Raw genomic sequence first — 10,504 nt, 5'->3', positions numbered from 1 at the left:
ACAAGGCCAATCAATCAAACCACTTCTATTTTTTTTTTCCAAATTCAATTTGTCAAATCAATATTAAGGCCTATTTAACACAAGGTCTTTTGTCTCATATATTTTCTTGACATAATAGGTTGTGTGCATCTGGATGTGGAGTTCTAAAGGCAACACAAACAGGATTTAATTTGGATCCTGCTGCTAAATATTTCCAAAACAAGTGTAAAAAACATCAACTTTGACATGCTTTGTAAATGTGACTTTAAAAATATATTGAAAAGTCTTGGTGTCAACACTACAAAGCAAGAAATGCTCAGCACTTGGCTGGACTGTGTTGCAAAAATAGTCAACATTAAATAATGTGGAATTGTAATACCCCTCTGTTATAGTGCACAAGGGCGATGTCACTGCACTCTGACTGCAAACACTTCTCCATAGCTCTCTCCTCCTCGCGCCGAATCATTAGCTCTCTGTTTGATCAGGATGCTTGTTAAAAGCTCCTCAAAGATAAAATGTTACGACTTACGTCACATGCGGTGAAGGCTAAACTTACAATGCTTTGTGTGCACAATAGTTTATTAGCCCATAGCAGTTTACCTGCAGGGGTGTACTGTATTGATGCTGCAATTGTAAAAATCTGATTGTTTGGAAAGGGAGGTTATTTTTGGCAGCCCAGAGTTCACACACAGTTATTAACCATGTTTTGGCAGGTGATGTGTGTAACTTTTACCACATTACTTTACTGCAGTGGCTTTCTCAGATTTTATATTGTAAATCACATCCCAATCCTTTTCAGGTATTTTCTGATCAACCTATCAGCATAACAAAAAGGAGGAGCCCATAAGTGTTTTTATTATGTAGAGGTTAAAAATAGATTGGCCAACGTAAAACAGCCCTTCTGTGTGAACATCCACCTCACCTCTTATCTTCAGTATTGTCATATAAAATATGTCTGTCATCAAACCTTATCTAAATAGACTGGTCGTATTATTTAGTAGTAGAATAACCCAATAACCAATACATAGCTATCATTGAGCCTAGTCGTGATATAATGCCATAGTCTATTGATGCATTTGGATAACAGTGCAGCAGCAGACCTCTGCAATATTTTGGGGATTTTTTTTTTTCTTTTTCTTTCTCGGAGTAATCGATGGATTTGAGATACATGACAGATCGATGTCCGCCGCATACACCCCTTCATGTGTAGTGGACACTGCTGCTATGTTCGCCGGGAGCCGATGAGGCGTCATCTGTGCGTTTTCATCGACCGCTTGTTCTCACGCTGGAATGGCGCTCGATGCTGCTGGATATCTGCTGCTGCTGCTGCTGCTGTGGACAGCCTCTCTGCATCCCTGCTCCCCCCACCACCACCACCACCACCCCCACTCCCCCACTTCTCCTCCCCCCCCGCGGACGAACCGGAATGGTTTCTTCCAGGCGAACCTGTCACTGTCACCGCGGCGGTGGAGGCAGCCGAAGTGTGAGAGCAGAGGGGGGGCGTGGGGGGGGAGTGGGACACGGAAGGCTTCATCCACTGCCTGCCATTGCAGTGCGGCGGCTGCTGCTCTGGAGCCACACCAGGAAGACCTTTCCATTCCCCCTTTTTTCTCTCTCTCTAAGATTTTTCACAAGCGAGCCGTGAAGGAGCATTGCTTTGGCGAAGGTGAATGGGTTTCTCCATTTGTCCGTGAGTACGTCATATAGGAGTAGGCGCTTTTTCCGCTGTAGCCGCAGGAGCTGACAGGATGTGTATGTGTGTATGTGAGTGTGTGTGTATGTGAGTGTGTGTCCCCCAGCGGGCATCAAGCCGAGGTAGCCGAGGTAACGGAGCTACCAAACTGCATCTACGCGCTATGCTAAGCGGCTAGCTGCCCGACAACAGAGCTAAGCGTTAGTTATCCTCCCAGCTGTAGCCATGGTGAACAACGATGTCCGCCGCCCTCAGGCTCCGTGGAGCCGGTGTATGCGGCAATATTGAGTCGCAAAATACCTCGCGGTCGAGCTGTCATCGGGTGGGCAGGTTGTTCCCACGTCAAGTGCGCGGAGCATCCAGGTAATGTTAGCTAGGATGAGCTAGCCTAGCCGCTGGAACAAAATGTCGGCCAGCTAAAGGGGGGGTTGGCTTGACCAAGAGGGGTATATAACGGGGGGTACAAGATTTATTAAGTGTCACACAGCAAGAGGCAAGGAAGGGAGTGGTAACGCGGGGGGCAGCTGTTAGAAATACGACATGGGTTTGCTAAATTAAAGCGAAGGTCATGCGGTGGTTCGCTTTGTTTTGATGGGGGTCCGTCAGTAAACCCCGGAGTGGGTCTCTGGTGAAGCTAGGTAGCTGCTGCTGGCTAACATTAGCTCATTAGCTGACTCCAGTTAGGTGGCAGGAATATCTGCCTGCCTGCCCCGATGTCTGTGGAGTGTAGCCAGCTGTCATAATAATGCAGTGTCATGTTAGGGGCGTGTGTGTGAGGGAGGGGGGGCTTTGCTGTGGGCTACAGTCGGTGTTTGACCACATCACTGTCCTCCTTCCCACCACCACAGCGATGGACTGATGCTAACATGAACTAAGACCACCTGTCGTCACCTGTTGAATATTGATTACGCTGCTGGACTGTTGTTATGTGTCGTTTCCATGTACATTGTTTTGTTTTAGTTAACATTTGCCTTGAACTTGTCATGCAACTAATGCATCTAGTTGGGACATGGCATACTGAAACATATCATAATATCATACTATAGAAATAGACATTCAGTTTTTCTGCTTGAACTTCTTCTAACCCTATTACAGTTTATTGAACTGATGCTACTGCTGTGGTAAATTAACAGTGAGGGAATCTAACCCTATATGGTTGATCCCAGCCATATTGTAGGCTCTATGTTGTATGGAAGCATCTCTTAAAAAAGCCAAAATACCACATTATGGAAAGTGTGTTTATCTCTGGTGTCTCCTTTCTCTACGTTCAGGTTGTCTTCATTTATTTTGGGAGTGGTAGAGAAGATGGATCATGGTCCTGTCCCTGATTTGTCTTCTCTGTACAATGGATAACACAATCCTCAAAACACTGTATTAAGTGTGCAACTGGTATGGCTTTAACATATGTATTTGGTACATCTTGTAAATGTAGCAGGAGGATTTATTTCTGCACATATCGGTGTTTGACTTCCTGAGCTTATGTCTGTGACTTCAATGTGTCATCACTTGGCTCATGATGGTAATGTTTTATGAAATGGCAGCTGGGCAGGGCTACAGATTTGTCAGACGAAGTGGGGGAGGCATAATACAGATGTTTGTGGCATGCGCGGCATTAAATGTTTCATTGCATCATTGAATTGGCTGTTTTTTTTTGTTTTTTTTGGATATTAAGAAGACAGTGTTGTGTGGAGGGGATGAATTTGGAAAACATGTCGCCTAAGAGGAACAGAATCTCCAGCTGCTCAAGGGCAGCAATACATGTTGGCCTGTAAATCATGCTGCCCTAAGCTGTCATGGGAACAGCAGTCATCTGAGTCATCTTGGTTGTAGAAGGACAAATGTATCTGATATTTTTGCCTGTTTCAATTAAATTTGACAGCAGTGCTGTAGTCCTGTATATCTGTAGAAACTGTAACAAGGGGCATTATATTACTGCATCACATCTTAATATGATGTATTGGGGCAAACATGTCTCACATTAGAGAAACAAAACTTTATATATTTCTTAACCTTAGGTTTGTATGTAAATCATTATCCAAGAAAATGTCTCCTGTTATTGATATGAAGGAGATTAAAGAAGATGGCCTCTGGTACTTCTTTGAAGTGATTAATGCTTTAACTTTGTACAGAGAGGGTGCTGGGGAAAAATGCAGAAAAAAACTGAAGGACTCTAAATATAGCTTATGTTAGTGATAGCCTAGAGTTGCAATGAGAATAAAACAAAATTTAATGAACAAGCCTCCACTATCCTGCCGTACTTTATCTCTGCTTACACCTTGGATTATTTTGTATTAGTAGCATAAGGCTTGGTTCCACCTGTCCTCTGCTCATACAATTATTCAGTGTTTTTAAAAAATCCTCATTACCTCCCTTACACATGTTGGAGTCCCTTGAATTAAGGTTACTTTTGAAGAGTAGTTGGTGCCAGGGCAGGGAAATGTCATTGCTCTAATACCTAGCTAAACCAACAAACAAAAGATGTCATTAAAGTCCATCTTCTCATGCTACAGTACTGTATGTGTTTCTGTGGTAACGAGTGGCATGTTAACATTATGGTTACAACTCCACTTGTACAAAAGCTTTCATATATATAAATCAAGTCCTTTGTGAGTCCCTCTTTGACAGGGTTGTGGAGTTATCAGGAAGAAGAGGCTTACAAAATCACTCATCAATCACATTTTAGTATCAAGCTCTTTTTTTCTTATGGTCCAGAAACATCCCTTATCGTTACTATTTCCTTTGGCTCAGTTGTCCTCATTTCAATCACTGGGCCTGAGAGGAGGCGGGGTGCAGGTCAGTGGCTCAGCTTATCAGCACATTCCTGCCCTCTTGTGTGCTCTGTGTGGGGCGCTGATAACTTCCACTGGGCTGATTGAGTTCAGGAGCTGATTCCCTGGTCCAAGTGTTCAGGCCACGCTGCTGAGGCTCTGGTTATGATCACTGACTCCAGCCATGGAGCCCATTAGTATCATAGGCTTGATTGTTTTCTAGTTATGTTATTAAGTGGACATTGTCTGCAAAAATCTCTTGGACTTGCATGTGCTGTGTAGAGAGAAACAATGTTTTTGAGTTTCCCATGTTGTATGCACAACTTTCACCGCCACCAAATGACTAAAAAGAATCAATTAGGACGTTTATTATTCAAGAGGTGTAGGCTAAGATATGATTAAAATCGTGTGAAATGATGCAAAACAGACCGAATTTCAGCTGTGTTTGTTCCATGTGCTTTGACAAAAGGTGCAGAGAACAACAATTGCAGAGGACCAGAAATGCAAAATGTGCCCCTGTCAAAGGGACGAATGTGTGCCAGACGTATATTGTTGGAGAGAAGGTATACAAGCACCAATGTTATGACAGCTAATGTTAAATTAATAAGACTGTAATAGCAGCTAACTCTCAAAGCAGGAATCCAATCTTATTACTTGTTAAATACTGCGTAAACAATCAACCTTAACATTTACCACATGGGATAGGGTATTCTGGCTTTCTTCATTTTGTAGCTAATCATTGGTGGTTAAAAGTACAGCAGCGGTGGCAATTTTAGTTTTCATGTCTGCCCAAAGCATCTTTTGTAGGTTTCATCAGGTATCCATGTGTTTCAGCTATTACAGAGACACTTTATTTAATGTTTTATATCCAGTTTGGACTGCCTCACTCTAAGTGTTTTGATAAATGAAAGGTTTATAGATGATTTAAAAATGTCAGGTATGTCAAGAAATAAGTAAAAAATGTAGGTTTAAAATATCAACTTAAGATGTGTTGTTTAAAGCAGATATCAGCTTCACGGCCGTTTCGGCTAATGCTGCGTTCAAGGCAGGCTTTTGAAACCGTAAGTTACAGCTTCAAGTCACAACTACGACTTGGTAGCGTTCCAGGTAACCCGTAGCTCGTGTTTTTACCATCCTGTTGTCTGTGAAAGTTCCCTATAACGGCCACTCGTAACTTCCGACCTGTGAACTCGTACCAGATCGAACTGGTATGACTTCACAGGAAGGAAAAACACAAAGTACGAGTTTCTTTGAACGCACCATGAGTTAGCAGCCCCCGCCCTTGTCAGGCATCAATTGGTCCTCGTGCTACGTCACCACATTCACGCGCATCCCTTGGCTGCACACACAGCCCTTCATGCCGTTCTCTCTCCTCATTGGATAACACTTGTATCCCACAAGGAAAATTTTCTCCTCGGGTTACAGCAGAGCAGAGTGACGGAGAGACTCGTGTTTAGGCTGAAATACTTCATGTAAGTGATTGCTGACGGAAAATAGGACTATTTAGGACTTATATTAACAAAAACATTCCACTGATATCTGCTTTAAGCAAAATTAAGAAAATATGTATTATATAATTAGATAGGCTATAAGTTTATGGAGTACAGAGGACTGTGGTTTATTACATAAGAAAATGTATATTTTTGCACCACCCTTCTCACCCAGCTGTTCCCAAACATTTAGCCTTTTATGATAAACATAAAAATTAGTGTAGCGGTAGATTTGGCTTTAAAGCTTGCATAAGAAGTCAATTTGTCTGAGCTACAAGTCCTTTGGTATTCTTGAAGAAAGGTTTAAGCTAAAGGAAGAAAGAGCTCTATTTATTTTGCAGGGAATAATCACACCTTTGCAGTTTGTGCTCATGGATCCAGTATTATAAGAGAAGACATAGTGAGTGGCAGCACTGCTGACTCTGTAGCGATTAGCAGCTCATGTTCTCAACATGCTTGTGTGTGGTGGTTGATGTGAAAATAATTAAGGGCCGGTAGGCAGAAGGTAGTGGAGAGAGCAAACTATGTGTGGAATCTGTCACCACTCTCAGACTCTGCTCCGAGGGATGTAAATTTAACTTGTCCGCTTCGCCAGCGGTGACTTGGTGTCTGTCAGGCCTGTCCAACTCTATGATTATCCTGACTGATACGTGGGATGTAGTGACCCACATGGCCTTGGTCTGCTGATTAGTCCATGTAGTATGGTGCTGAATCTGGGCTAAATGTTTATAAAATTGTGTAACTCTTTTTATGTGTTGAATTCTGTTCGACCTTGAGTGATTCTCTGTATCAGATTGTGATTTCACGGTATCCCGGGTTATTATTTTGCTTTCCTGCTTTTTATCCCCTTTCCTGTCATCGCATTTTGCTTATTTCTTGTATGTTTCATTCAGCATTCCCTCTCTTTCAGACACAAACAAATCTGTAATAGCACTATGTAAATCCGTTCTAAGCTGAGTCACCTATTTTGTTTTTGAGGATGCACATTGTGTCCATGTCAGCCGTCACTGCTGGTTAACCTACTCAAATAGAGCAGGACAAAGACGGGTCATGCAAACGATGCTCTCGCATAAAGCTGTATCTGTAATAACAGTCTCATAAATGTCAGGAATTTAATTCGGACAGGCGGTGCGTTATTGGCAGTAAGGCGTTTTTAAGTGCATGAGGTTGAGTAGGTGGTTTATAGTTTACTATTAAACTAATGCACCCTGAGCTTTATGTGGGTAACCTTCTGGTCATGTCATGTGTTTGGGTGAAGTGTGCACTGAAATGTTGCCACACTGGTCTCTGATGCAGTAGTTGAAGCACAGCAGTTTCTGTCACTGTTGTCTCACCTCTGTCCTTCCCATTGTGACCTGGACCTGAACACTTGAAGGGTTAGGCCCCCAGCCTTTAATACAGGTTTGTCTCCGGTTTGTTTCCTGTTGGTGATAAGGGAGAATTTAGTTTTTAATTGACATCCGTGTATGTGGTTGGCACATACTGCAGATGCTCGAAGTTGCCTTGGGAGGAATTCACATGTTTGTGTAGTCATGCAGTATGTCCCTCCATAGAAAGCGCATAAGGCTTAACAATGACGCGGGGAAAAGGCTTAACCACTAAAACAAATATGAACAGTCCTGATTAGTTGTCTTACTGCGTCCTCTAAATTCTGCTTGATTAGACGCAAACCACAAAGAGGTTTTCTATTGGCTGGACCAATGTTGTTGGTTTAATTTGCATTTTTTGCTGGAAATCCCACACACAATGTTATTTTCTGAATAACACCATGTTAGTGGTTGTCACTTATTATTAATTATGTAATAAAAATACATTTCCTTTTACTTTTTTTGAAGGATCTATGTAGCAGAGACTGCTGAGTCTACTGTAGTTTCTTAAAAACAAAAATCATTTGACTGGAGTCAAAGAGGCAGAGGAATGGGTTGGTGATGTTTCATCGGTCCCACAAAGAGGCATTGTAATCAAACAACCGATGTAAATTTGCTAACAAACACAATGTTGCCCTGCCACTATGACAAAATTTCTCTGATCAACCTTTTGTTTGTTTGTGGTATGTTACACAAGTGTCTTGGTCTTCCTCTCTCTTGTTAAGCTCTGTCTCAATGTAAACAGTCTCATGAGCAACCTGTTCATTTTTGGCAAATTTTTATAATTGGGATGTGATGTAATGGTAATTGGGTTTATGCTGTCTTCAGCTGCAGTAAAAAAAAAAAAAAAGTAAAAAAAAAAAAAAAAGATATGCTCTTCTGCTTAATATGTTTATAATTGTTGACCATCAGACTGACAGCATATCTTTTGTGGGATGTCTCGGACACAATTAGCATAATGTATGCATGTAATGCAGTGCACCTGGAGAGGAGGGGCATGCCTAAGAGAGAATTGATAGATTCTGTTCAGGTTCACCACGGCAGCTCGAGGGTTAAGTCCGATACAGCAGTTTACACTGCGGATGGATGTTCGCTAGTACAGAGGAGTCCCATGCTGTAGCGGAACTGCAGATCCCACACAGATCGCTGCCAAGCCAGAGGGGATTTGCTTCGATCCCATGAGCGTGTAAGGAAAGGGCTGAAGGGAGAGATAAATTCTGAGGGAAGATGTGGGGAGAGGACACAGACCTGTGCGGGGGGGCGCAGGAAGCGTTAGGGTGCAGCTGCGGGGTGTGTTTCATAACCCCTCACCTGTGGTCGTAATTTCAGTAGATTCAGAGCTAAGGAAGCAGAAGGGAGAGGAAGGCGGGGGCAAGTGCCTCTCAGCACTGATTGGTGCGGTTATGCACTGAGGTTGCTGATGTGCGTCTGTAGGAATCTCCTGCTGGATTTACTGAGGGAGTAGCTGGAGGTTTGAGACGCTTTTGTCTGTGTCCTCTGTAGTGCCCAGGATGAACTGATGTAAGTACCCCTCATCCTCCGTGCATCCAGTTTTATCTGAATACTTAGGCTAAGCAACAAACCAGAGAGAGACGAAGGGGTGAGATCTAGGTCTGTTTTACAATAGCATTTACATAGTGCACGTGTGTCTTCTGTGGAAATAATCTCATCTTGTGCCACGGTTAATGGGTTTCATCTCTTGACCTTCTCATCACTCATGTAGTGCTGCATCTCTGCTACTCTCTCCCCCCCGTTAGAGATCTGCAGTACAGTGTCTCACCATGTTGTATGTGCAGAGTGTCACTTCTCTCTCAGGGGACCTCCTGACTGGTGTTAAGGCGCAGGCCTTCGTTAGCATTTGAATATGTTCTCCGAAGGAGGAGAGGGTTTCGCAGTTGTCAGCAGTCTCCGGCACATCGTTTTCAATTTCTGAAGTGATCAATCATCTTATTCTACTTGTTTGCTGCTTCGCTGCCAGCAGCCACAGTGGAGTGGGATCCTGTTGTTGTTTTCTGTCTTTGGCTGCAGTGCAACTTGCACAGTGTTATGAAAGTATGCTTGTTCGGACAGCAATTTTTATTTTCTTATTGCTGGCGTGCTAGACTTTGTGTCAGTGTCATTCCTGGTTTGATTTAATGGTTATAAGATTCTAATTATTTTGAACTTTTGAGAGGAGAAAATCTTTCTTTTCTGTCAGTAGACTTGAGCATCACTGAACAGTTGGGCCACTTGTTGTAATGTGTGCGACCCATCTATAGTTGAACTGGGGAAATTCGTTTGGGTGGCAAATCGGAAAATCCAGACAAATAGTGTTGTTTTATCTCAAACTTAAATACTAGAATGGGATTTCTTAAAACAGAGCTGTGGTGAATTATAGTTTTATGTGTGCTGTAGTGGTAATATGTATAATAGCATTTCACGTCTTACTGAATTTCTCCCGAGAAATATTGCTAAATCAGTTTTGTTCAAAATAATGAGCTATATTTCATCCAGTAGCATCCAGAGTATTGCAGTTATCCAGGCATCAACACAAACTGTCCTCTGTTGTAATATTTGTTTGAATGGCCACATCTGCTCTGGTGCTGTAAATGATTTCTGAAAGTGATCTACCTCGCTGTTTTCCTCACATCCTACAGACAAATGGAGTGCATGTTTTTTTTTTTCTTTGCTGTATTGCATCATTTGTTTCAGTCAGTTCATGGCATTTAATTCAGCCAAAGGTTATTAAATGTTCTCCAGTGTTCATGCTGCAAGTTTCCCTTAAATCACTCTGTTGCAGCATCACAACGGCAGAATTAATGAGAACTATTTTTAGCTGCTCTGGTCCCAGAGCGGTCAAAATTGAATAAGGTTCTGCCTCACCCCTAAACCCGTACTACAGCACAAAATCTATTCTTTTAGTCAGGGAATTGAGCACCCCGCCATATTGCCTGCTCACAAGAAATGATTTTTTTTTCTCTGCTGAATAGAGAGTTGGGGAGCCAGCACTTTAATTTTAACGATACTTCAAAGTGAATATAAAATGAAACACCTTCTTAACTTCTCTCTCTTCATGTTTTTTTGTTGTTGTTGTTGTTGTTGTTCACATTTTACGTTACATATTGGATAAATTAATACATCACAATTTGTAAAGCAACAAAGTAGTCGACAGCATCTGTTAGAAAGTTGTTTCTGTATTTATGGTAGCTAGTAGTACAGTCAAGATAA

The 10,504-nt window shown here is 42.2% G+C and overlaps 1 protein-coding gene across 8 annotated transcripts in view; it reads left to right on the top strand.

Moving 5' to 3' along the window:
- The first annotated feature begins 1,473 nt into the window (after positions 1 to 1,473).
- Positions 1,474 to 10,504, top strand: part of tjp1b (tight junction protein 1b) — a 31,480-nt gene continuing 22,449 nt past the window's right edge. For 5 of the 8 annotated variants that reach the window (XM_083973562.1, XM_083973559.1, XM_083973561.1 and 2 more), the window contains exon 1: positions 1,474 to 1,669. The gene's annotated coding sequence lies outside the window, so the exon portion shown is untranslated. Of the gene's footprint in view, positions 1,674 to 1,861; positions 2,036 to 10,504 lie in introns of those variants that run through there. The other 3 variants (XM_083973556.1, XM_083973558.1, XM_083973557.1) reach the window with 3 other exon arrangements.

Source organism: Trachurus trachurus (genome assembly GCF_905171665.1).
Source record: "Trachurus trachurus genome assembly, chromosome: 6".
Lineage (NCBI taxonomy): Eukaryota > Metazoa > Chordata > Actinopteri > Carangiformes > Carangidae > Trachurus > Trachurus trachurus.
The sequence above is the reverse complement of the archived record's forward strand: the minus strand, read 5'-3'. Positions and strand labels throughout refer to the sequence as shown.